The 25,239-nt window shown below is 35.4% G+C and overlaps 2 non-coding genes across 2 annotated transcripts; both read right to left on the bottom strand.

The window, feature by feature from the left end:
* Nucleotides 1–744: 744 nt before the first annotated feature.
* On the bottom strand, nucleotides 745–25,072 carry LOC100399133 (uncharacterized). The gene is made up of 4 exons (XR_013519754.1): nucleotides 20,917–25,072; nucleotides 16,153–16,779; nucleotides 12,509–12,584; nucleotides 745–859 (listed from the first exon to the last, which is right to left on the bottom strand). It is a non-coding gene; the product is annotated as an uncharacterized LOC100399133 (transcript).
* Nucleotides 7,531–7,637, bottom strand: LOC118148040 (U6 spliceosomal RNA). The gene has a single exon (XR_004734784.1). It is a non-coding gene; the product is annotated as a U6 spliceosomal RNA (small nuclear RNA).
* Nucleotides 25,073–25,239: the final 167 nt, after the last annotated feature.

The following is a 25,239-nucleotide window of genomic DNA, read 5'->3' as shown; positions in this document are numbered from 1 at the left end:
TTTTTTTTTTTTTTTTAATTTTTTATTGGATTATAGGTTTTGGGGTACATGAGCAGAGCATGCAAGACAGTTGCGTAGGTACACACATGGCAGTGTGCTTTGCTTTCCTTCTCCCCTTCACCCACATTCGGCATTTCTCCCCAGGCTATCCCTCCCCCCCTCCCCCTCCCACTGGCCCTCCCCTTTTCCCCCCAATAGACCCCAGTGTTTAGTACTCCCCTTTCTGTGTTCATGTGTTCTCATTTTTCATCACCCACCTATGAGTGAGAATATGCGGTGTTTCATTTTCTGTTCTTGTGTCAGTTTGCTGAGGATGATGTTTTCCAGATTCATCCATGTCCCTACAAACGACACGAACTCATCATTTCTGATTGCTGCATAATATTCCATGGTGTATATGTGCCACATTTTTCCAATCCAGTCTATTATCAATGGGCATTTGGGTTGATTCCAGGTCTTTGCTATTGTAAACAGTGCTGCAATGAACATTCGTGTACATGTGTCCTTATAGTAGAACGATTTATAGTCTTTTGGATATATACCCAGTAATGGGATTGCTGGGTCAAATGGAATTTCTATTTCTAAGGCCTTGAGGAATCGCCACACTGTCTTCCACAATGGTTGAACCAATTTACACTCCCACCAACAGTGTAAAAGTGTTCCTTTTTCTCCACATCCTCTCCAGCATCTGTTGTCTCCAGATTTTTTAATGATCGCCATTCTAACTGGCGTGAGATGGTATCTCAATGTGGTTTTGATTTGCATCTCTCTGATGACCAGTGACGATGAGCATTTTTTCATATGTATAAAGAGTTTTAAATGTTCTTTCACAATTTTTCCTAACGTCCACTTTTTGAAACTGTGGTGTAAAGAGAAAAGGTCAACATCCACAAGTTAGAAAAACTAACTCATTTTTTAAGAAGAGTCTTACATACAGTTTTAATATAAAGTTATTGTTCATAATTTAAGCTATTCAATATGTTAGGAATCTTAAGAAAAGGTACTATTAGGTGAAGATGTATTTAATGAATCTGTCTTTTCTATGTGGAACCAAAGTAAATGCAGTCACCTGTTTCAGAAAAAAAAAAAAAATACAAAATCAGAATCTGTGTATCTCCATGTAAGAAGATAATTATTTCAAACTAAAAAAAATAAGCAAGATACAGTGTATTCTGAGAAAAGTGCAACATGAATGCATCTTTCCTGTCCTTTGCTAACAGGTGTAAATTATCTTTCTTCTCTGAGCCAAATTCCAGTAGAACTTAGAGGTAATTGGGTGTTAGTGAGGGGTTTCTGCTCTAACTGGCCCTAGATAGGGAAAAATAATGTGAGGTTTATTTCTCCAGAGTATTTGAGGTACTGTATCTGGGACCTGGGTCTCAAAGGGCCTTAAGTAGAATGGTTAAGCAGAAATCTGTGAGCCCCAGGCAGTGGCTAACATCAGCCTCACAGGAATATGCCAAGCTTCCTGGGCCTCTGAGCACCCGCAATGGAATTAAATGTTTAGAGTTGGTCTTTCCTGTCCGTAAAGCTGAAAGACTATCAAGGGATCACAAGAAACAAAAGCCTCCTCCAAATGCCTCAGAATAAACTGGAAGTTCCTCTGCTAGTCCAATCCTGGCTCACAGAGTTACATAATACTTGATTTCCCACCTCCTGAGGCTAGACTGCACCAGCTGAGCCATCAAATAAAACACAGGTGTTTAAGAGACATAAGTGGTCAAAGGGGAACACAGAACATACCAGCATACACACAACACAAAGAGACAGAGACAACTTGAATTTTAAAAATGAATAGAGGACTTAAGATTCAATTGAAGAAATGCTTTAGGAACTAAAAAATCCCTGTAGCTTTCAAGTAAACAATTTAATACCTGTATTAAAGAAAAGGATGGTCATTTTTGAGCTCTGAGTTACCAACCTGCAGGCTCAAATAGAAGTAAAACCTCAAAACTCAGAGTGTTTTGCAACTCATATGCAAGAAAAATGGGAACATAAAAAGAGGGAGAGGATATAGACTAATTAGACGCAATGACATACAAACTTACAGGAAAAAAGAATAATGTTTCTTAATCTCTGAAAGACCTGAAACTGCAGTTAGAAACTGGCTAGCCATGTGCAGAAAGCTGAAACACATGGCTACCCTTTCCTTACACCTTACACAAAAATTAACTCCAGATGGATTAAAGACTTAAACATAAGACCTAACACCATAAAAACCCTAGAAGAAAACCTAGGCAATACCATTCAGGACATAGGCATAGTCAAGGGCTTCATGACTAAAACACCAAAAGCAATTGCAACAAAAGTCAAAATAGACAAATGGGATATTAAAGTGCTAATATCTGGAATCTACAAAGAACTAAAACAGATTTACAAGAAAAAAAACAAACCCATTCAAAAGTAGGTGAAGGATATGAACAGACACTTTTGAAAAGAAGACATTTATGAGGTCAACAAACATGAAAAAAATGCTCATCATCACTGATCATTAGAGAAATGCAAATCGAAACCACATTGAGATACCGTCTCACTCCAGTTAGAATGGCAATCATTAAAAAATCTGGAGACAACAGATGCTGGAGAGGATGTGGAGAAATAGGAACACTTTTACACTGTTGGTGGGGGTGTAAACTAGTTCAACCATTATGGAAGACAGTGTGGTGATTCCTCAATGATCCAAAAGTAGAAATACCATTCAACCCAGCAAACCCATTACTGGATATATACCCAAAGGATTATAAATCATTCTATTATAAAGACACATGCACATGTATGCTCACTGTGGCACTGTTTACAACAGCAAAGACTTGGAACTAACTCAAATGCCCATCGATGACAGACTGGTTAAACAAAATGTGGCATGTATACACCATGGAATACCATGAAGCCATAAAAAAGGATGAGTTCATGTCCTTTGCAGGGACATGGATAAAGCTGGAAACCATCATTCTCAGCAATCTGACAAGAACAGAAAACCAAACACCGCATGTTCTCACTGGTTAAGTGGGTGTTGAACAATGAGAAAACATAGACACGGGGAGGGAAACATCACATTCTGGGGCCTGTTAGGGGGTGAGAGAGCTAGGGGAGGGATAGCAGGGGGTGGGGGAATTAGGGATAGATAATATTAGGAGAAATATCTAATGTAGATGACAGGGGGATGGATGCAGCAAACCACCATGGCATGTGTATAACTATGTAACAATCCTGCATGATCTGCACATGTACACCAGAACTTAAAGTATAATAAAAAAGAAAAAAAATAGGGAGAAAAAAAAGAAAGTGTTAATCAAGTTCTAGGTTAAAATGCTGAGAAAATCTATATGGGTAGCTATTTGAAAAAAAAAAAGAAAAGAAAAAGATAAAGAAAAGAAAAGAAAGAAAAAAAAGTGTTGAGAAAAATTGACCCAGGTAAGGTCTGATGATATTACTGCACATAGAGTTGTCGGAATAAGATGAAAATAAGAGGATATAAAATCTTGTAAAATGCATTTAAAGCTATTTTTCTGAGAAAAAAAATGGTATCTTTGACTGCATGTTATAAAAAGAATTGAAACAATCTGAGCATACAGTTCGCAATGCCCTAAAAAGTTAAAAGGTGAAAACAAATTAACCTTAAAGATAAGAGCAAGAAATATAATAAAGAAGAGATTAATGAAATAAATTACTATACAATAAAGAGAATTAAAAATTGGTTATCTGAAATAAATAAAATTAATAATTTATAGTAAGACAAAGTAAAAATAGAGAAAGTATAAAATTTCAATAACAAATTTTAAAAGGGGGACATATTAGAATTATTACAGATCCTAAACAATTAAGAGGGTATTATGAATAAATTTATGCAGTAAAATTAAGGGGAAATTGGTGTATACATACATGTCTCCAAGTACAATAAAAAAGAAATAACAAAGTAGGTAAAGCAATTGCAGAGGAAGGGCATTCACCATTTACTCTTTCAGTATTGTTCTAGGTACTAGGCATACAAAAATTAAAACAGAGGAGAGCCGGGCGTGGTGTCTCACGCCTGTAATCCCAGCACTTTGGAGGTCAAGGCGGGTGGATCAACTGAGGTCGGGAGTTCAAGACCAGCCTGACCAACATGGCGAAACCCTGTCTTTAAAAAAAAAAAAAAAAAATATATATATATATATATCTATATATCTATATATATATCGGGAGGCTGAGGCAGGAGAATTGCCTGAACCCAGGAGGTGGAGGTTGCGGTGAGCCGAGATCGCGCCATTGTGCTCTAGCCTGGGTAACAAGAGTGAAACTCCATCTCAAACACAAATTATATATATATATAAAATTAAAACAGAGGAAAAAAAGTCAGAGAGAAAAAAGTAATCTCCAGTGTCATGGAGTTAAATTCTATTGCATAAGATCATTTTAAACGATTTCAAATTTTACTTCAAATATTTATGCAAAATAGTTTCTCATCTGGTTTTCCATTTATTTTGTATCTGTGCTTAAGTATTTTTTTAAAAAGTTGTCTGCATATGATTTCTCCTGCATACTCTTGAAAGAAAAGCTAAAACTTATCTGTTTTGCTAGTGTCTTCTAAGTAATCAGCAGATGGTTCTATTTATTGTCATTATGATTTGTCTCATTCTACTTAAGTTTGTTTCGTTGTTCTTTAGTCTGACTCCTTAGTAATACCTAACTGATAGATACCATTCATTAGTTTTAATCTCATTAAAAAAGAAATCATTATAAAAAATGACCAAAGAGTTGCTTACTTGAAAACGTAAAAACACATCCATAGATCAGGTTTGTATCAAAGAATTATGCAAAACTGAGGTTAGAAACTACCTAGAAAGCCACAAAAGGAGAAACAGCTTATACCAAAACATGCGAGCCAGAGCAGTACTCATTAAAAAAAGAGCACTGAAAACAAAGCTGTCATATAAACACAATGATGTTCAAAAGGATTAAAACTCATCCAAAGAAATTTAAAAAGGAATAAGCCAGAATGATACAGGTAATGAAATTAAATCAAGATAGCTAACACTGATGTATATTATATATTGTTAATTAAAATGTGAGCAAAGGTTATTCTTGAAAATGTAAAATAATAAGGTTGTTTTGGAAACCAATCTAACAATACTGGAAACATTAAAAACAAATCTGTACTTCAACTCAAACGTCTCACTGGAGAATTTATCCATGGTATCCACTGTGGGGAAAAAAAAACAATAGAAAAACTGTGTGCATATGTGTGTGTATATGTAAAACTAAATCATATTTTGTTCAGTACTCTATCAGGGATCAAAGATTTCTCTTGTATTTTTCTGCTACTCAAATATGAAGACTCTTATCCTCAAATTGCTTTATTACCATGACTGATTGCTAAAACAGAAATATAATTTTATATGAAAATTTATAAGATCTGTTTTAGATACCTTCAGGCAGTCATAAAACATGTCTAATAGTGGAGACATTATGAATTCATAATTGTACTTGTCTAAATTTACTAAATTTAAAACGCACCTCCTAATTTTTTGTCTATTTTAAATACAAGCCTCTGGTTATTAAAAAGTAAATAAAAGCTGGGGGGTGATTTCTAGAATTTTAACCAAAAGCATAATCTATTATCTCATGGCAACAGTTGTTTACATACCTTAACTTGAATAATGAGCTTTCAACAATTTCAAAATTTAAACACAATCTGTACCAATGTTGATATTTCCACACTCAGAACAAGTAATCATCATGTAGCGTAATATTCATGTGAAAATCTCATCATCACTAGCAACCACCAACACTAACAACAATTAACCAAGAATAACAAGTCAAATCAAGTAAGTATAAACTGTACTCCACGGTGACTTAAAAATTCAGCATTTCAGAACACTAATCTTCAATCCTTTATCAAAAGCACTTTTTGACTTTAAAAAATATGGTAAAATACACATATACAATTTATCGTCTTCATTATTTTTAAAGTCACACTGCAATTTCTTTTTTTTATTGCATTTTAGGTTTTGGGGTACATGTGAAGAACATGCAAGATAGTTGCATAGGCACACACGTGGCAGTGTGATTTGCTGCCTTCCTCCCCTTCATCTATATCTGGCATTTCTCCCCATGCTATCTCTCCCCAACTGCCCACCCCCACTGTCCCTTGCAATTTCTTTTTAATATCATAGACTTGGGCATTTATAATTCTCACCCTGTCCCAAACAAGGGAACCTATTACATTTTGTAAATCTCTTCAGGTTATGAATTTTGCACCTCAAAGAGGATATGTGTATTACCCACGGCTTAACAGGACAGCAGTGTGTGAAACGAAGTCCCCGACTAGCACTCGGAAAAAAACGAGTTTCTGTTCCGTCGTTTGACGGCATTTAGTAATTTGACTCTTGAGTCTTATCTTTATTCTTTTTGAAAAGATATCATCTTTTCTTTAAGGTCTTTTCCACTAACTGGTGTCAGAGAAAGGTGTTTGGATTCCCAGGACCATCTTCTTTGCTGACAATGTTTCTTCCAGCCCTAGATTTTCTAAATCTAATTTAAAAACACAAAACTTTTAAAGTTACTATCATAGCCATGTTTAAGTGTACAGTTCAGTCGTTTAAAGTAATATTCACATTGTTATGCAGTCAATCTCCAGAACCTTTTTAGCTTGCAAGAATGAAACTCTATACCCACTAAAATAGCAACTCCCATATACATGTGGTAATTATATAGATATGTATAATTACTGAGTAATATCTAGCTGTTATAGCCCATATATATTCTTTGTGAAAAAATGTTATCTTTTCTTGATATGTCAATGAAAGATATATATATTTCTCCAGTTTTTTCTTTTTCTCTGGCAAACTGACCAATCAAAACAATATTTTGTTCATCCATCCATCAATGTTCACGTGGGCGGCCTCCACCTTTTGGCAGTTGTGAGTAATGCTGCTATGAACATGAGTATGCAAATATCTCTTTGAGACTCTGCTTTCAACTCTTTTAGATCTATACCCAGAGGTATAATTGCGGAAACATATAGGAATTCTATTTTTAATATTTCTATATTGCTATACTATCTTTCATAGTGACTGCTATGAAAATTCACACCAAAAATACACAAGAATTTCCATTTCTTCCACATTTTCACCAACCTTTGTTATTTGCTTTTTTATGGTAGCCATCCTAATGGTTGTGAGGTGATATCGTATTGTGGGTTTGATTTGTTTTTTCCTAATAATTAGTGATTAATCATGACATTTAAAAAAATCTTTAAGATTTTTCTTCAAATATAATACAAATGCTACTTTATCTATAATGTAAAATAAAGCTATAGACTTTTTTACATATAGAAAAACATTTATTGACTAAAAAATATGTGCAAATATTTCTCCATAAAATAGCATGTTAAAAAAGTTTTTTTCATAGTAATTCAATGTGTGAATGTTGGTTTGAGATGAAGGATACTTTGATTTAAATTTGCATTTCTGTAGGATTTAAAATATGGAAGTTTTATTTAATAAAAGGTTAGAAATGTAAAAACTTTGGAATGATTATAAATATGATAAAAATATGGAACACTTCACGAATTTGCATGTCATCCTTGTGTAGAGGCCATGCTAATCTTCTCTGTATCCTTCCAATTTTAGCATATGTGCTGCTGAAGCGAGCACAACGCTATAGACTTTATAGACAAAAACAAGTTCTTGTTCGCTGATCAGTAAATCTCATATATGCTGATTTATGGGCAAATATATTAGTGAGGTAAAGTCAGAAGTACAAGGTTGCTGAGTTGACCAGAGGATTTAGTTGGATTAATTTTGTAGTTATCATAAACCAAACTCTCCTGATAAACCTACATCCTCCAGAAGGACACAGTAAAACATTCTGATTTTTGTTTACTAAGCCACTTTTACTGATCCATCCCCACTATGATTGAAGCATTATCTTCTATTTGGATTTGCTATTCTCGTTTCGTGAACTATCTACTTTGTAAGGTGATTTTGCATAGATATAACCTCTTCCAACTAGTTGTATTATAAAATAAAACATACAACTGAAATGCAATGTACAAACCAGATGAATTCCTGTTTCAAAAAAATGCATATTAAAACTACATGTATTTCAAATTTCTTCTCTATCAAAAAAACTCATGCTAACTTGTGATAACATGTCTGAACAAGATCCAGTTTGAGGCACTACGAAGGACAATACATCAGTTTGAAAACAGTTCAATCAGAGCAACATGAAGTTTATAAATTGAAGCAAAAACAAACATTAAATTTATGGTGAAGCCTGTGTGGAAGAACGGTAAAATCACTGTTGCTTTGGAAGAATGGTGAAATCATTGATGACGTTTTATGAAAAGTTTATGGGGACAATGCCTCATATGATTTGGCTGTGTCCCCAACCAAATCTCATGTTGAACTGTAGTTCTCATAATCCCCACGTGTCATGATAGGGACCCTGTGGGTGGTAATGGAATCATGGGGGCAGTTACTTCCACACTGTTCTCATGATAGTGAGTGCTCATGAGATCTGATAGTTTTATAAGGGGTATTGCCTCTTCTTTGCTCTGCACTTCTCCTTGCTGTCACCATGTGAAGAAGGATGTGTTTGCTTCCCCTTCCACCATGATTGTAAGTTTCCTGAGGCCTTCTTAGCCCTGCTGAACTGTGAGTCAATTAAACCTCTTTCCTTTATAAATAACCTAGTCCTGGGTATGTCTTTATTAGCAGCATGAGAACAGTAAATTGGTACTACAGACAGCAGGACACTGCTGTAAAGATACCCAAAAAATGCAGAAGGGAATTTGGAACTGGGTAACAAGCAGTGGTTGGAACAGTTTGGAGGGCTCAGAAGACAGGAAGATGTGGGAAACTTTGGAACTTCCTAGAGACTTGTTGAATGGCTTTGACCAACCCACTGATAGTGATATGGACAAAGAAGTCCAGGATAACATGGTCTCAGATGGACATGAGGACCCTGTTGGAAACCAGAATAAAGATGACTCTTGCTATGTTTTAGCATACTGATCTCATGCTTTTAGTAAAGATATATAACCAGGAGTGGGTTATTTATAAGGAAAGATGTTTAATTGACTCACAGTTCAGCAGGGCTGAGGAGGCCTCAGGATCATGGAGGCAGAAAACTAACAGATATTCAGAACTTGAACTCAACACCTGACCTAATGGGCCTAATAAATACCTACAGAACTCTCCACCTCAAAACAACAAAATATACATTATTCTCATCTGCACATCCACATATGGTAAAATTTACCTCTTGATTGGACATAAAGTACTGATGTTTAAAAAACGAACACCATACCATGCCCGCTGTCAGACCACAGTATAATACTACTAATAGTATTGATTTATATGCCATAGAATTATATTTGCATTCAAACAAATGCAAAACTATACAATTACATGGAAATTAAACAATCTGCTTGTGAATGACTTCTGGGTAAATAAAAAAATTAAGGCATAAATCAAAAATTCTTTGAAACTAATGAGAACAAATATACAACATACCAGAATATCTGGGACACAGCTAACACATTGTAGGAGGGAAGTTTATAACACTAAATATCTACATCAAAAAGTTCATAAGATCTCAAATTAATAACTTAATATTACAACTAAAGGAACTAGAGAAACAAGAGGAAATCAACCCCAAAGCTAGCAGAAGAAAAGAAATAACCAAAATCAGAGCTAAACTGAAGGAAACTGGGATGTGAAAAAAATATATACAAAAGGCCAATGAATCCACAAATTAGTTCTTTGAAAGAATTAATGAGAAAGATAGACCATTAGCTAGACTAATAAAGAAAAAAAGAAAATCCAAAGGAACACAATCAGAAATGATGAAGCATATGTTACCACTGACCTCAAAGAAATACAAAAACCCCTCAGGGTGTACCACGAATACCTCTATGCACACGAACTAGAAAACCTAGAAGAAATCAATAAACTTCTGGAAATATACCACCTCCCAAGATTAAACCAGGATGAATGAAACCCTGAACAGACCAATAACAAGCTCTGAAATTGAATCAATAATAAGTCTGCCAATCAGGAAAGCCCTAGACCAGACAGATTTATGGCCAAATATTATCAGATGTATAAAGAGCTGGAACCATACCTACTGAAAGTATTCCAAAAGTTTGAGGAGGAAAGACTCCTCTATAACTCATTCTGTGAGGACAGAATCATACTGTTACCAAATCTTGCAGAGACATGATGAAAAAAGAAAACTTCAGGCAATAGAAACTAAATAGAAAAGAGAAAACTTGATGAACATAGATGCAAAAATCTTCAACAAGATACTAGCAATCCGTATCTAGCAGTACATAAAAAAGCTGATCTACCACAATCAAGTAGGCTTTATCCCTGGGATGTAATGTGGCTTCCACATATGCAAATCAGTAAATATGATTAATGATGTAAAAATAACTGAAAACAAAAACCACATGATTATCTCAATAAGTGCAGAAAAGTTTTTGATAAAATTCAACATTCCATCATGTTAAAAATTTTCAATAAACTAGGTACTGAAGGAAAATACCTGAAATAATAAGGGCCACCTATAACAACCCCACAGCCGATATTATACTGAATGAACAAAACCTGGAAATATTCTCCTAAAAATCAGAACAAGACAAAGATACCTTCTGTCACTACTCCTATTTGATATAGTGCTGAAAGTCCTAGCCAGAACAATCAGGCAAGAGAAAAAAAATAAAAGGCATCCAAATAGGAATGGAGGAAATCAAACTATCCCTGTTTTAGACGATATGATTCTGCACCTAGAAAAATCCACAGGTTCTGTGCAAAAGCTCTGAGATCTGATAAACCACTTCCATGAAGTATCAGGATACAAAATCAATGTACAAAAATCAGTTGCATTCCTATATACCAACAACATCTACACTGACAGCAAAATCAAGAATGTATTCTGAATCACTATAGTCACAAAAAGAAAAAAATACCTAGGAATACAGCTAACCAGGAAGAGGAATAAATCTCTACAATGAGAAATACAAAACACTGCACAAAAAATCAAAGATGATACAAACAAATCAAAAAACATTCCATGCTCATGGATAGGAAGAATCAGTATTTTTTAAATGGCCACACTGACCAAAGCAACTGCAGATTCAAATTCCTATCAAATTAACAATGAAATGATTCAAAGAATTTGAAAAAAATTCTTTTAAAATTCATATGGAACCAAAAAAAAAAAAAAAAAAAAAAAGCCTGAATAGCCAAGGCAATCCTAAGCAAAAAAGAAAAGCAGGAGGCATCATATTACCTGGCTTCAAACTATAGAACAAGGCTACAGTAACCAAAACAGCGTGGTACTTGTGCAAAAACAGACACATAGACTAATGAAACAGAATAGAGAGGCCAGAAATAATGTCTCACACTTACAACCATCTGATTTTTGACAGTCAACAAAAACAATCAATGGGGAAAAGGCCTCTCTTGTCAATGAGTGGTACTGGGATAACTGATTAGCTATATGTAGAATATTGAAACTGGACATCTTCCTCACACCATAACCCAGATTCAATTTAAGATGGATTAAAGACTTAAATGTCCAACTTAAAATTATAAAAACCCTGTAAGATAAGACAGACACATAGCCAATAAGCATATTTTTAAAATGGTCTACATCAGTAATCTTTAGAGAAATGCAAACCAAAACCACAAAACCTTCTCATACTAGTCAGAATGGCTATCAATAAAAAGTAAAAAAATAACAGATACTAGTGAAGTTGTGGGGAAAAAGTGAACACTTATACACTGCTGGTGGGAAATTAAATTTGTTCAGCATCTGTGGAAACCAGTTTAGTAATTTCTCAAAGAATTCAAAGCAGAATTATCATTCTACCCAGCAATTCTATTATTCAATATATGTCCAAAGAAATATAAATCATTCTACCATAAAGAGACATGCACATGCATGTTCGTCATAGCACTATTCATAATAAAAAAGACATGGGATCAAACTAAATGCCTATCAGCTGTAGACTGGATAAAGAAAATATGATGCATATACACCATGAAATACAACACAGCCATAAAAAAGAATAAGATGATAACCTTTGTAGCAGTATGGATAGAGCTGGAGACCGTTATCCTAAGCCAACTAGCACAGGAACAGAAAGCCAAATATCACATGTTCTTACTTATAAATGGGAGCTAAAATCTGAGTAGTACTTGAGGGTAAAGGGAGGGAGGTGGGTGAGGACCAAAAAACTACCTGTTGGGTACTTACTATCTGGGTAGCAAAATAATCTGTGAATCAAACCCCTGTGACATGCAATTTACCTATATTAACAAACCTGCCCATTTACCCCGGAACCTTAAATGAAAGTTAATAAAAAATCTAGGTCATGTACAGAATCTTGGCTTTATATATATATATATGAGAGGGCATTCCATAGTGGGAGATGAGCTCTGACTCATTATGTAGAATAATTGCCAAAGCAGAGGACAAGAATTGAGCATTTTAAATAATAAAAAAAGTTAATTACCTTGTTTTATAGGCACTTCAAATTCATCATGAACCTGATTTGAACTTCTCATCTTTCCCTCAAATCGTGTGTTCTCCTAGGCAGAATTATAGAAGCATTAAATTTATACTTTCCTGCACCACTCCCAGTTACATTCCAAGTGTATCTTGAATCTTTCTACACCTCTCCAGATCCACTACTATCATTTGAATCAACATTTCTTTTCCTAGAATATCCCAAATGGTCTCTCAGTTTTATTGAGACAGAGTTTACATGAAATACTATTTAATCTTTTCAAGGAACAATTCAATGATTTTTGGTATTTTCACAGAGCTGTGCAACCATCATAACAGTCCATTTTAGAACATGCTCATCACCCCCAAAAAGAAACCTTTTGTCCATTAACAATCATTCCTCATTTCCCCCAATGCACCTAGTTCTAAGTAACCACTGATCTACTTTGTCTCAGTAGAGTTACCTATTATGGACATTTTGAATCATTGGTATCATACAGTATGGATCCTTAGGGACTTGCTTCTTTCACTTGGCTTAATGGTTTAAATGCTTGTGCATGTTGCAGCATCTATCATTACTTCATTCATTTTCATTGCTAAATAACATTATGCCATATGAATCTACCATATTTAATGTATCCAATTATCAGTTAATGGGCATTTGGGTTGTTTCTGGTTTTTGCTATTATAAATAATGCTGCTATGAACATTCAGGTATAAGTTTTTGTGTGAACATATGTTTCAGTTCTCCTGGAGTGTAAATGCTGGGTCATGTGCTAACCGCGTGTATAAGATTTCATGGGCCGGGCGCGGTGGCTCACGCCTGTAATCCCAGCACTTTGGGAGGCCGAGGCGGGTGGATCACGAGGTCAAGAGATGGAGACCATCCTGGTCAACATGGTGAAACCCCATCTCTAGTAAAAATACAAAAAAATTAGCTGGGCATGGTGGCGCGTGCCTGTAATCCCAGCTACTCAGGAGGCTGAGGCAGGAGAATTGCCTGAACCCAGGAGGCGGAGGTTGCGATGAGCCGAGATCGCGCCATTGTACTCCAGCCTGGGTAACAAGAGTGAAACTCCATCTCAAAAAAAAAAAAAAAAAAAAAAAAAAAGATTTTATGAATTGCTAAACTGTTTTCCAAAGTGGCTGCTCCATTTTACACTTCTGCCAGCAGTGTATGAGTGTTCAAAATTTATCCACATCTTCACTGACAGTTGCTATTTGCTAACCTTGTTTTATTATAGTCATCCTATCAGGTATAAAAGTAGCATCTCATTGTTTTGCTTCACATTTATTTATGACTGATGACATTGTACATCTTTTGTGTGTTTATTGGTCAACTGTAGATTTTGTTTGGATAACGTGTAAGCAAATCCTTGTCCCATTTTTAAATTGGTTTGTTTGTCTTTATATTATTGAGTTGTAGGTGTTCTTTATATATTCTACCAACAAGTCTCTTATCAGATTTATAATTTGCACAAATTTTGTCCCAAACTGTAGGTTGTCTTTTCACATTTTTGATACTTTGAAGCACATTTTTAAATAAAGCCCAATTTATGTTTTTATTTGTTTTGTTTTTGTTACTTATGTTTTTGTCATGATATGTAAGAAACTATTGTCTAACCCAAGGTCACAAAGTAATGCCTATTATCCTCAAAGAGTTTCATACTTATAGCTCTTGAATTTAGGGCTTTGCTCCATTTTGAGTCAATTTTTTGGATGGCACGATGTAGAAATCCATTCATTGTTTTGCATGAATGCTAACATTACCACTATTTATTGCAAAGACTTTCCTTTCCCCATGGAATTGTCCTGGAACACTTGCCAAAACATCAACTGAATGTGTGTGTGTGTGTGTGTGTATATATATATATATATATATATATATATATATATATATATATATGTATATTTGTTTATAGAATTTCAACCCTAGTCAATTAATTTATGTCTATTCTTATGCCTGTATGTCTTGATTATTGTAGCTTTGCAGAACATTTTAAAATAAGCGTACGTAAGATTTCTAATTTTGTTCTTTTTAAAGATCATTCTGGCTATTCTGGGTTCCTTGCATTTATGTAAAAATTTTAGGATCAGCTTGTCTATTTCTAGAAAGATAAACAAAGCACCAGCTGAGATTTCGATAGGGGAGCATTTGATTTATCTTTGGAGAGTAGTCTTCCCTTATCTTTATTAGGGCTACCATAATAAATACCCAAAAACTGAGAGACTTAGAAACCACAGAAATGTATTCTCACAGTCCTAAATGAGACAAGTCCAAAATCAAGGTGTAAAATGGGCTATACTTTCACTGCTAGTTTCTAAATGATTCATGAGAATGTTTGGAGTTTCCGGGCTTGCAGCTGCATCCCTCCAATCTTTCAATCTCTGCCTCCACTGTCACATGGCAATCATGTGTGTGTCTGTGTGTCTGTGTCATGTGGTGTTCCCCTCTTTATGTGTGTATGTATCCGTGTCTCTTCTACTCTTATTCATAAGAACACCAGATATAGTGAATTAAGGGCTCATCCTCTTTCAGCAGGATCTCGTGTTAACTTACATTTTAATTATATTTTCAAAGACCCTAGTTCCATATATGGTCACATGCGCAGGTTCCAGAAATAGAATTTCAATATATCATTTTTGGCATTCACAAATCAACCCTTGACACTTCCCATCATACTGGATTTTTAAATTAATAATATATAGAAATAAAATTAATTTTCCATCATGATCTTCAGTCCTGCATCCTTACTGAATATGTATAATAGTTCCAATGTTTTTTAGTGGATTTCTTTATGGTTTTCTATGTACAAGATCATGTGATCTGCTAATATAGTTTTACCTCCTCCTTTCTTATCTATGTGTTTTATTTTCTTTTCTTTCCTAATTGTCCTGAATAGGACCTCTAGTACAACGTGGAATAGAAGTGACAAGAATATATATTCTTGTCTTGCTCCTGATCTTAGGGGGAAGATTTTAGTCTTTCATCATTGGGTCTGATGTTGGCTGGATGTTGTAAATGCTTATTATGATATTGAGTCAGTTCCTGTCTATTCCTAGTTTTTTGACTGTTTCTCTTTTTTTTTTTTTTTTTTTTTTTTAAGGAGATAGAGCCTTTAAGGAGGTAATCAAGGTTAAATGACAAAAGGGTGGGGCTGTAAACCCATAGTATTGGTGTCCTTCTAAAGGGAAGAGACAGTAGAAATCTCTCTCACTGTCTGTTTGTGCACACAGAAAAAGCCATGTGAGAATACAGTGAAAAGGTGGCCAACTACAAGCTAGGAGGAGAGCATTCACCAGAAACTGAATTTGCTGGTACCTTGATCATGGACTTTTAGCTTTCAGAACTGTGAGAAAATAATTGTCTGTTTTTAACCTTACCAGTCCGTGGTATTTATGTCATGTCAGCCCGAGTGAACTAAAACATATGTGTATTGCATTAGTTAATGCTTAGATTTTAAAACATCTTTGCATTCCTGTAATAAATACCACTTGGTCATTGCAATTGATTTTTTTTTAATACATTGCTGGATTCAGTTGGCTGGTATGTTATGAGAATTTTGTACCTCTATTTATACGGGTAGCTTGATCTTTAGTTTTCTTTCTTGTAATTTCTTTGTGTGGGTTTGTTAGCAAAGTAATACTAACCTCATAGAATAATTTGGAATGTGTTCATCTTTTACTTTTTGGAAGAGTTTGTGAAGGACTGCTGTTAATTTTTTTTTTTTTTTTGAGACGGAGTTTCACTGTTGTTACCCAGGCTGGAGTGCAATAGCAGGATCTTGGCTCACCACAACCTCCGCCTCCTGGGTTCAGGCAATTCTCCTGCCTCAGCCTCCTGAGTAGCTGGGATTACAGGCACGCGCCACCGTGCCCAGCTAATTTTTTGTATTTTTAGTCGAGACGGGGTTTCACCATGTTGACCAGGATGGTCTCGATCTCTTGACCTCGTGATCCACCTGCCTCGACCTCCCAAAGTGCTGGGATTTCAGGCTTAAGCCACCGCGCCCAGCCTGTTAATTCTTTAAAGGTTTGGAACAGTTCACTCCTGAAGAATCTGGAATTAGAATTTTCTTTGTGGGAAGGATTTTGATTATTTATTCAGTCTCTTGTTGTAGGTCTATTCTGATTTTATTTCTTCTCCAGTCAGTTTTGAGAGTTTGTATATTTCTTTAAATTCTGTCCCATTTGATCTGAATTATCTAATTTGTTGATTGCTCATGGTACAGCAGTTCTGCCCTTATTTGTCATTTCACTTTCCATAGTTCCAGTTACCTGCAGTAAATTGGAATCCAAAAATATTAAATAGAAAATACCAGAAATAATTTAGAAGTTTTAAATTGCACATCATTCTAAATGGTGCGATAAAATATCTTGTCATCCTGCTTCACCTTTTTTGTTGTTGTTAATAGAGACAGGGTCTCCCTGGAGTGCAGTAGTGCAATCATAGCTCTGCAATCACTGCAGCAGTGCAATCATAGCTCTGCAATCACTGCAGCCTTGAATAACTGGGCTCAAGTGATCCTCCAACCTTAACATCCCCAATAGCTGGGACTACAAATATGCATCATCACACCTAGTCGATCCTGCCTTATCTTGCCCAAGACATAAATCATCTCCTGTGTTGCATAGTATACCCACTAGTCAATTCGGAGGTGTCTTGGTTATCGAATCATCCTGACATCGAACCATTGATATTGTCATGGCTTGGTGATCTGAGATCACCCAAAGCACATGGTCCTTCTGACATATTATCAGAGGATCAGTTATTAGCCTAACACTATGCCACAATACTGAAGTCATTCACCTCATTTTCTCTCAGTGGGTAGGCATCTCATCATCTTGCATTATCATGAGAAAAAGGCAAGTACAATACAATAAGATATTTTGAGAGACTATATTTGCATATATTTGTTAGAGTATATTTCTATAATTATTCTATTTTTATTAGTTATTGTTAATCTCTTGCTGAGCCTAATTGATAAATAATTGATAAATCTATCACAGGTATGTATGGTAAGGAGAAAATCCAGTCTATACAGCTTTCAATATTATCTACGGTCTCAAGCATCCACTTGGGATTTTGACACATATCTCCCACAGATAAGTTGTTACTACTACATTTCTTTACATCCTTTTAATTTCAGCAGTAATGTCCTCTCCATTCCTGATGTTATTAACATAATTCTTCTCTCTCTCTCTTTCTCTCTCTCTCTCTTTCTCACATCAGTCTAGTAAAAGGTTCCTAAATTTCATTGGTCTTTTTCAAACAACCAACTTGTTGTGGGGGAGACCTCATAAGTGCTGCAGCAGGAGTCAGAAGTCTCAGTCTTGTCCTCTGCTAACTTTTGAGTTTTTTTTTTTAATCTTGCTCCTCTAGCTCAAAAATTTTGATGATAGGGGGTCGATTTTATATCTCTACTCACTTCTCATATGGGCATTATTGCTATAAATTTCTCTCTAGACACTGCTTTAAATGTGTCCCAAACTCTAAAGCTAGCAGAAGACAAGAAATAACTAAGATCAGAGCAGAACTGAAGGAGAAAAGACACAAAAAAACCTTCAAAACATCAATAAATCCAGGAACTGGTTTTTTGAAAAGACCAACAAAATAGACAGACCACTAGCCAGATTAATAAAAAAGAGAGAAGAATCAAACAGATGCAATAAAAAATGATAAAGGGGCCTCACCACAAATTCCACAGAAATACAAACTATCATCAGAGATTTCTACAAACAACTCTATGCACATAAACCAGTAAACCTGGAAGAAATGGATAAATTCCTGGACACTTGCACCCTCCCAAGACTAAACCAGGAAGAAACTGAAACCCTGAATAGACCAATAACAAGGGCTGAACTTGAGGCAGGAATTAATAGCCTATCAACCAAAAAATGTCCAGGACCAGACAGGTTCACAGCCGAATTCTACCAGGTGTACAAAGAGGAGCCAGTACCATTCCTTCTGAAACTATTCCAAACAATTCAAAAAGAGGGAATCCTTCCCAAATCATTTTATGAGACCAACATCATCCTGATACCAAAACCCAGAAGAGACTCAACAACAAAAAAAGGAAACTTCACGCCAACATCCATGATGAACATAAATGCAAAAATCTTCAATAAAATACTGGCAAACCCACTGCAAAAGCATATCAAAAAGTTTATCCATCATGATCAAGTAGGCTTCATCCTGGGGATGCAAGGCTGGTTCAACATATGCAAGTTTATAAATGTAATTCACCACATAACCAGAACCAAAGACAAAAACCACATTATTATCTCAATAGATGCAGAGAAGTCCTTCAACAAAATTCAACAGTCCTTTATGCTAAAAACTCTCAATAAACTAGATAATGATGGAACACATATAAAAATAATAAAAGTTATTTACAACAAACCCACAGACAATGTCATCCTGAATGGGCAAAAACTGGAAGTATTTCCTTTGAAATCTGGCACTAGAGAAGGATGCCCTCTCTCACCACTCCTATTCAATATAGTATTGGAAGTTCTAGCCAGAGCAATCGGGCAAGAAAAAGAAATAAAGTGTATTCAATTAGGAAAGGAGGAAGTCAAATTGTCTCTGTTTGCAGACATGACTGTATATTTAGAAGACTGCATCATCTCAGTCCAAAATCTCCTTAAACTGATAAGCAACTTCAGCAAAGTCTCAGGATACAAAATCAATGTGCAGAAATATCAAGCATACCTATACACCAATAACAGAACAACCGAGAGCCAAATCAAGAGTGAACTCCCATTCACAATCACTACAAAGAGAATAAAATAGGAATACAACTAACAAAGGATGTAAAGGACCTCTTCAAGGAGAGCTACAAACCACTGCTCAAGGAAATAAGAGAGGACGCAAACTGATGGTAAAACATTCCATGTTCATGGTTAGGAAGAATCAATATTGCTAAAATGGCCATACTGCCCAAAGTAATTTATAGATTCAATGCTATCCCCAGCGAGTTACCAATGACCTTCCTCACAGAACTGCAAAAAATCACCTTAAACTTCATATGGAACCAAAAAAGAGCCCACATAGCCAAGAAGACAATCCTAAGCAAAAAGAATAAAGCTGGAGGCATCATGCTACCTGACTTCAAACATGGTACTGGTACCAAAACAGAGATATAGACCAATGGAATAGAACAGAGGTCTCAGAGGCAATGCCACACATCTACAACCATCTGATCTTTGATAAACCTAACAAAAGCAATGGGGAAAGGATCCCCTGTTTAATAAATGGTGTTGGAAAAACTGGCTAGGCACCTTCAGGGAGCAGAAACTAGACCCCTTCCTGACACTATATACTAAAATTAACTCCAGATGGATTAAAGATTTAAACATAAGACCTAACACCATAAAAACCCTAGAAGAAAACCCAGGCAAAACCATTCAGGACATAGGTATAGGCAAGGACTTCATGACTAAAACACCAAAAGCAATGGCAACAAGAGCCAAAATAGACAAATGGGATCTAATTAAACTCCAGAGCTTCTGTACAACAAAAGAAACAATCAGTAGAGTGAACCAGCAACCAACAGAATGGGAAAAAATGTTTGCAATCCACCCATCTGACAAAGGGCTAATATCCATAATCTATGAAGAACTAAAACAGATTTACAAGAAAAGAAACAAACTCGTTCAAAAGAGGGCCAAGGAGAAGAAATCACAAGGGGAATCAGAAAATACTTTAAGATAAATTAAAATAAATACACAACACACCAAAACTTAGTATGCAGCTAAAAACAGGCATACAGCTTAGTGGGAAATGTGTAAGTGTAAAATACTCTACTTTTTAAAAGTTCTTAAATTGATAGACCAAGATTCCATCTTGAGATACTAAAAGAAGAGTAATAATTGCTAATTCCAGCCTCAAACTCCTGGGCTCAAGCAATCCTTTTGCTTCAGTCTCCTGAGTAGCTGGGACTACCGGTATACACCACCGTGCCCAACAAATTCTTTTTGTTTTTTGTAGAAAATGGGGACTTGCTATTCCAGAGGCTTTTCTGAAACTCTTGGTCTTAATCCATCACCTTGCCTTGGCCTCTCAAAGGGCTAGAGGAGTGACCACACCTGGCCTCACAGTATATTTTTAAGTGATTTCCTTATTGGTTTCTCTAAAGCTCACCATATTAACACAGCTTATCAGAATCTACTTCAAATTTATACTAACTTAAATTCAGTGAGATACAGAAATGTAACTTCTACATAGCTCACTTCCCTCTTTCCTCTTTTGGTGACATTATTGTTACATACGTAAACATCTATGCATGTTATAAGACCAAAAACAAAATAAATTAATATAATTTTACTTTATATAATTTTATATTTACTAAGGGGACTTAGGGATAAAAGCAAAACAAGTATAGAGTTTGTTATATTAATCTTCTTACTTACCATTTTAGGTTTGCTTTTCTCCCCCGTGGATTCAAGTTACAATCTGGCATCATTTCACTATTCCACAGCAGCTTTGCTCCTACCCACTTCCTCTGTTTTTATTGTCAAACAAATTACATATTTTTTGTTACAGAATGAATATAATTATGCATATATATTTTATGCAAGTTCTTTACAATAATTTAAGAAAAGCAGCAGCACTATGCACATATACTGCCTTTTCTAATTACATAATTATCTTTACCAGTGTTTTTGGTTTTATGTGTGTGGATTCAAATTACCACGTATGACTACTTGCTTTCAGTGTGAATGACTTCCTTTAGTAGTTCTTGCAACGTAGGTCTGCTCACAAAAATTATGTTTTTGTTTCAAGGAATATTTTATTTCATCTTCATTTTTGAAAGTTTTGTTGAACGTAAGATCTTGTTCGACAGGTCTCTTTCAGCACTTCAAATATCTAATACCATTACTTTCTGTCTTCCACTGATAATTTCTGAAGATTGGTCAGCTGTTACTCTTACTGGGGCTTCCTTACACATAATGAGTTGTGCTACTCTCCCTGCAGTCAGTATTTTCCGTCTTGTTTTTCAGTACTTTTCCTGCGCCCTTTCCAGGCATGGTTCCCTTTGTGCACATCCTACTTGGAGTTCCTCGATCTCGGGTGTAAAATTGATGAATTTTTTCAAATTTGCAGAATTTTTGGTCATTATTTCTTTGGATAGTTTTTCTGCTCTTTTCTCTCCTCACTTTCCAGCACTACCATTAGGCATATGTTGGTGCAATTCTCTGTGGCCTTTCCATTTTTCTTCATTCTTTTTCCTCTCCGTGTTTCAGATTGCCTAGTCTTGATCAAGTTCTACACAGACATTATGAAGTCTATATTCAAGTTTGTTGATGACTTCTGCCACTTTGAGTCTGCTGTTAAGCCTACCTAGTGAATTTTTCATTCCAGTGATTGTTCATTTCAACATCAGAATTTCCAGTTAGTTCCTTATTTAAAATAATTTCTATCTTTTAATATTTCTCTGATGAGACAGAGACAGTTTGATACAAAACAGTTTGATGTAAACAATCAAAATTTTGAGTTTGATGTAAAAACTGTTTTTACAAAAAGGAAATTACCCTGTGCCATAGCAATCTTCCAAGTGTTTACTTTGCTCGAGAATATGACTGTAAAACCAGAGTATCTATAGCACTTAAATTGATCCAAGACACATACATTTAAACATTGCTGACAAATTGTCTTTTTCCCCTTATGACTGGATAAAGAACAGGGTAAACGAAAGTTGAATCTACATTTATCCATAATGTACTACAATGAGCATTCTTATTCAAAGTGAATTCATAAATTTTAAAGAAGACATCCTATACTTTTGATCAATCTTAGGGGAATCTAAAATAGCTTTTGATTTCTATATACTCAGAATCATAGAAAGGCCTTGCTAGATGAGGCCACTGGAACCAACTGGGTCAAACCTCCAGTTTTCACAAAGCCTTGAAAGGTTAAATATCATACTAAGGTCATACAACTTCTTAAATTATAATACAATCACTTTCAATAGGAGTTCAATCATATTTACAAGCTCATTAAATAAAATGAGACTTTTATAAGACAACTGTGACATTTGATAGAAATATAAACCACGTTTGTAGGCAAAAAAATGAAACATTTTATATAGCTGACTTCAGATTGTTAACTGCATCACGATATTGGCAATTGTCAAAAATGAGGGGAAACACTTACAAGGCTCCTTCACCACATACTTCATTTAAATTTCTCATTTCATATGTGAAACAGTGAAAATTAGATTGCAGGCTCTTTAATTTCAGGGTTCCTCTGATGCGTAAAATATACTTGCTGACATCTTATAAGGTAATTCTAATCTAATCTAATACTGTTTGTCTTCCTCTTCCCGACCTAAGAAGCACAGCACCTTTAGTCAAAGAGTCCAGTGATATTCAAAGGAAACATGTAATGTTACTGGAGAGACTAGAGAGACCTCAACTTTTTCCAAAATGCTGATGATCGAGGCGCTCCTACGTTATATTTGATGGCAAATATATTAATATTTAAGTATGTTTGCACTCCAAAGTCACTTCCTGCAGAGGTGGAAAGCTCTCAAACTTTCCGGAGTCTCCATTTGCATCATTTTAAAAGTAATGATGATGATAAATTTATAATAAGGGAACCATGGGTACATGGTTAAAAAAGGACAAAGAAATCGTCAAGCTGGGACAGTCACTATCACCCAAACTGGATGTCCCAGGGTAAGGGCTTCTTTGGCCTTCTGCTAATGTGCCCACCTGACTTTCTGGTTCTTCCTCTCTTACCTAACGCAAGTTCTACTCATCACTGTGGTACTTGTTGATCTCCAGTGATCTCTGCTCCACAGCCACATCTGTACACTTTGCTCCTCTCCTTCCTGAGCTTGTTAGCAGTCTCTTCTGCTCAGCTTAAGATGGAGCCCTCAAGGAATGTATGACCTGCACAGCTATTGGCCCTCGTATTTTCTGTGAACTGATTAAATCACATGGGTAACTTTGAACATTTCTACTTTAATTATTGGTTTGAGATGTGTTTGTAACTTCCAGAACGGTTGCTGCTTTAGGTCTAAACCTTTAAGAAGTATAATGGCCTTTGTGCTTCTTTTTCTTCTTAAAGATGGAAAAGTTTGAACTAACTTTATAATCAGTGTGCACATTGTATACAGAAAATGTATTTAGTCCAAGGTGCTCAGCACTGTGCTAGGTGCTATGGAAGACAGAAATCACATGACATTCCTGTCAGATCAAAAGACAGTATATGATAAAGAACTGAACTGAATATAACCAAGTATCAAAACACAAAATGCTTGGAGTGCAATGGGTGTTCAGAAAAAGAAAAAAAAACTATTGGTAAAGAGCTACCATGAATTTGGTCACAGACTCAGGGACCTAGAGAGGTGGGAGGGAGGCATTGGATCTAGAAGCTAAAGCACCAGATATGAATAAATGCACAGAAGAGGAGTAAGTTTGATTCAAGAAAGAGAAAGAATAGATACCTTTTACAAGGTTTAGTTTGTAAAAAGACCCTATAGAATGAGAACCCTGACTTTGATCTACTGAGAAAGGCAGCTGCTGAACTGGATAGAGAAAGATACAGAGTTTTCCTGTTAGAAAGAATGAGGCAGTGATCCAGTTCATATTCAGTTATTAAGAATAAATGACAAAAGGGAGTCAGAACAATATTTTGAACACAAAACACACCCAATAAAAATGTTGACTACTATGAAATAATTTCAGGGACCGGTCTGGTAGTAGTGGAAATGTTGGGAAAATAAATCTTAATGGAAAAAACAGCAAAAAGTTTTTCAAAAGTATCAGGAATAAAAAGATGACTCCAACATTTTTTGAGAGGGTAACTCTTATGAGATTAACATTTGGATTTTCCTACAAAAACACACATTTAATGACTTTGAAAACATGTCGTTTACTGTATACTTCTTTCAATTCATAGCCAATTCTTTTGGATGCCTGAATAACTGATCAACTTGTAACCCATTTCAACATTTCAAATCTATTCCAACATGAAAAAAATTTTCAAATTGTTTGAGTAATTAGCAAATGAATAGCTGTCCTCGATTTAGAATTAGAGACCTGGATTGACATGTCGGTTCACTCTAGGTAACCTCAGGCATGTTACTGAACCACTCTGAGACTGTTTCTTATAAAATGGGACTACAAATTGCTCTAAGGTTTGTTGTGAGGATTCAATAACATTAACACATTAAACACCTGGGCCTTACATTTGAAGATACTCCAAAAATGTCTTTTCCCTTCCTTTCTTCTTAGTAAGATAGGAGTTACAGTTTCTAGCCAGATCTAATTGTTCATGCTTTTTAGTATGTAACAGAATGTAAGAAAAGAGTTGGAGAGTGAAATGGGAATGTGAAAACACTTATCTTTCAAAATTAAGAAATAGCCATCTAAAAACGACTTCACCATGGGATTTGAGTTGGTGATCTTTCTGATGTATTACAAGCAGCACATGAGAGACCCTAGTTCCCACCATATCTACCCATGCAAAGTGGGCTCTAATAAGTGAATTCTTCATCTTCCCTTAGAGGGGACCATTTAGGATTCAACATACACTTCCTATTATCCAACTCATTCTGACATATTCAAGCATGCACATTTCTTGTTAGGAAAAGCAAGGCTGAGTTAGTATCAGGTCATTTTTTGATTATTAAAAACCATTAACTAAAATACAAACAAGAGTGGGAAAAAAAAGCAGAACTTTTTAAAAAAGCACTTTATGAAATCTGAAAGCAACATAATTATGAA

The sequence above is a fragment of the Callithrix jacchus genome, chromosome 1 (assembly GCF_049354715.1).
Source record: "Callithrix jacchus isolate 240 chromosome 1, calJac240_pri, whole genome shotgun sequence".
Classification (NCBI taxonomy): domain Eukaryota; kingdom Metazoa; phylum Chordata; class Mammalia; order Primates; family Cebidae; genus Callithrix; species Callithrix jacchus.
This window is presented reverse-complemented; position numbering and strand designations above follow the sequence as displayed.